The sequence below is a fragment of the Arachis duranensis genome, chromosome 7 (assembly GCF_000817695.3).
Source record: "Arachis duranensis cultivar V14167 chromosome 7, aradu.V14167.gnm2.J7QH, whole genome shotgun sequence".
NCBI classification, from domain to species: Eukaryota; Viridiplantae; Streptophyta; class Magnoliopsida; order Fabales; family Fabaceae; genus Arachis; species Arachis duranensis.
In genome coordinates, this window is record NC_029778.3 from 49,381,786 (window position 1) to 49,385,424 (window position 3,639).

Consider the following 3,639-nt stretch of genomic DNA (forward strand, 5'->3'; position numbering starts at 1 on the left):
AAATTGAACCTAAAACATCAACTAAAACTATCCTAATTGCCCTCCCCTTCATCCTTATTGAGTTTGGCTTGAAATTCTTTAGAAATGAGTTGGATTGCACTTGAAAAGGCCTGAAATCGTGACCCATGTATTCACTTAAGTAAAATCACATGTTGGCAGTCATGGTACGCATGAGGCATGCATATGCACAAATTTGCAAAATTCCAAAACATACGTACGCATGCAGTGTACGTATGCATGACCCTGAAATGCTCCAAAACTTAATTTTTTCATGAATTCTCCACTTTTCATGCTTTTTCCTCACTTATTTAAGCCGTCCTTACCTTCTAAGCTTGCAATCACTTCAACAAACACATCAAGGCAACGAATGGAATTAAAGTGAATTAAATTTAGCAATTTAAGAGCCTAAAAATCACGTTTCTAATCTTAAGCAAGATTTAGGAGGAATTCATAAAACTATGCTTTTTAAGTGAATAAATGCGGGATAAGTTGATAAAATTTACTCATTTCAATACAAAATAAACCATAAAATTATAGTTTATCAATAGTTTAGGTTGGCAGAACCAGCAGATTGCCAATGACTCACTGGCAATATTTGGTTCCAATCCGCTTAACCCTCGTCTCCTAATGGGTGACCAGGAAGCTGATCGAGATTACATAGGTAAATTCGTGCTTCCTACTGTTATTCTTCCATTTTCTCGAGTTGTACACTACTACTTTATGACCGACTTCATAACTTGGTTTTCTTTTTTTTTTTGTAGTTGGAACGGCTGCTGGGAACACCTTGATTAGTTTTTTGATGATGCATTTCTTCCTCGGTGATGATGATGATAACTCTGATTCCCCCGATTCTCAAGCCGAGATCCCTTAAGCCAATGAGTTGGAGGTTCAATCTTAGCCTCCACTTGGGCTGCTTCTCAGGCACAGTGCTAGTGGTAAGGTTGACCACGACAAAATGGCGGCGGCTAAGCAGTTTTCAGGTGCTCAGGTGGAGGAGCCGGAAGTGCTCGTGATCCCCAACCCTAAAAAGAGGAAATCAAGCTCTATCACGGGACAAGTTCTTACCATGATGGAGAAAAACATTGACGCGGGCTTCTTTATCAATTCTCAGCTATTGTTGGTCACTGAAAACTTTTTCTGGGGTGAGGACCTAGCCACCCAAGCGAGGTGGATGTATTGCAGCCTTCTCCAAGCTGCCATTATTGCGAGGAAAGTGGATCCAGTCTTGGTCCAGTGCTAGGTTTTGGAAAGGAAGTATAGGACGGCCCAACACAAAGTTTCAAAATTGAAGGCTTAAGGGAAAACCATTAGGACCAAGCTGGTGGAATCCGAGAACAAGTTGAAGGAAGCGAGCAAAGAGATAGAGCGCCTCATTGACCGAGACTTCTCCCTTTCCAAACAACTCAACATTGCACAGGGTCAAGCTGCTGCGGCGGAGACCAAGGTGAAGGAGCTAGAGAAGGAGCTAGTTGAGGTCATGAAGTCAGTAGATATTGCTCACCTAGAGGCCACCAACATGAAGAAGAAAAACAAGAAGATTATCAAGGATGCCCGGGATGCCATAGCCGCTACCGAGGAGGCGATCAAGGCCTAGCTTTCGCTGCTTGCCCCCGACTTCGACACTTCTGTCATAGGTTCCTTCAAGACGATTTATGATGGCAAGATTTTTGATGTTCCGAGGAAGTGATTTGACTTTAATAATATTTAACTCTTTTTGTTGTTGTTGGGTCGATGTATTGCCCTTTTGAACTTGTAATTCCCAACTCTTTTTGTTGTTGGACCAGTGTGTTGCCCTCTTGAACTCCCAATTTGAGGGCTTTTGTACTTTGAACTTGTAGATTTATTTTCATGTTTGATTGATATTGGTCGTTTATTCGTATATCGTTTGTTTATTTGGTTGCTTAGCCATATCTTGATGGATATCCATGTATCGTCATGTAGGGGCTCCTGGGGTGATCAATCTTGGGAAGCCGCACTCGTAACTTTGTAATAATTTCCAAGCAATAAATTTCAAAATAAAATATAAGTAGTTTGCAAAAAAAGGGCCAATCGTGACTGGCAAACAAGGCATAGTCGGTAGACCGTCTGGGCGTTAGGAATAGAATCTCCTGAGGTTCACCACATTCCAAGTCCTCGGTATCTCCTTCCCGTCCAGTAGCTCCAACTTGTACGTGCCTTTGCCTTGCACCTCCTTCACCCAGTAAGGTCCTTCCCAATTGAGCGAGAGCTTCCCTTCCTCTGGGGTCGGCAGACTGATGTCGTTGCATCGTAGTGCCAGGTCTCCCTCTTTGAATCTTCTGTTATGAAGCTTGTGGTTGTAGTGTTATGCCAACCATTGCTTTAGTGTTGCTTCCGACAAATGGGCCATTGATGAGTGGATAATTTATACGCTTTTTGGCATTATTTTTAGTATGTTTTTAGTATGTTTTAGTTAGTTTTTATTATATTTTTATTAGTTTTTAGTTAAAATTCACTTTTCTGGACTTTACTATGAATTTGTGTGTTTTTCTATGATTTCAGGTATTTTCTGGCTGAAATTGAGGGACCTGAGCAAAAATCTGATTCAGAGGCTGAAAAGAACTGCAGATGCTGTTGGACTCTAACCTCCCTGCACTCGAAGTGGATTTTCAGGAGCTACAGAAGCCCAATTGGCGCGCTATCAACTGCGTTGGAAAGTAGACATCCTGGTCTTTCCAGCAATGTATAATAGTCCATACTTTGCATGAGATTTGATGGCCTAAACAGGCGTTCCAAGTCATCTCAAGAATTCTGGCGTAAAACGCCGGAACTGGCACAAGAATGGAAGTTAAACGCCCAAACTGGCACAAAAGCTGGTGTTTAACTCCAAGAAAAGTCTCTACACGAAAATGCTTCAATGCTCAGCCCAAGCACACACCAAGTGGGCCCGGAAGTGGATTTTTTATGTCATTTACTCATCTTTGTAAACCCTAAACTACTAGTTCTCTATAAGTAGGACCTTTTGCTATTGTATTTTCATCTTTTGATCACTTTAGATCTCTAGATCATCTTTTGATCACTTTAGATCTGAGGATCATCTTTGGACGTCTAGTTCTTAGATTATGGGAGGCTGGCCATTCGGCCATGCCTAGACCTTGTTCTTATATATTTTCAACGGTGGAGTTTCTACACACCATAGATTAAGGTGTGGAGCTCTGCTGTACCTCGAGTATTAATGCAATTACTATTGTTCTTCTATTCAATTCCGCTTGTTCTTATTCTAAGATATCACTTGTTCTTCAACTTGATGAATGTGATGATCCGTGACACTCATCATCATTCTCACCTATGAACGTGTGCCTGATGATGTGTGGAAAACGATCCAACACAAAACTCACCGGCAAGTGTACCGGGTCGCATCAAGTAATAAAAACTCATGGGAGTGAGGTCGATCCCACAGGGATTGCAGGATTGAGCAATTTTAGTTTAGTGGTTGATTTAGTCAAGCGAATCAAATATTGATTGAGTGGTTTATCTTTAACAGAAGCTAAATTGCTTGAAATGTAAAGGGAGAGGGGAGAACTGCAGTAAATTAAAGAACAGGAAAGTAAAAGATGCTGAATCTTAAAGGACAAGAAATTAAATGACTGAAACTTAAAGTGCAAGAAATGTAAATTGCAG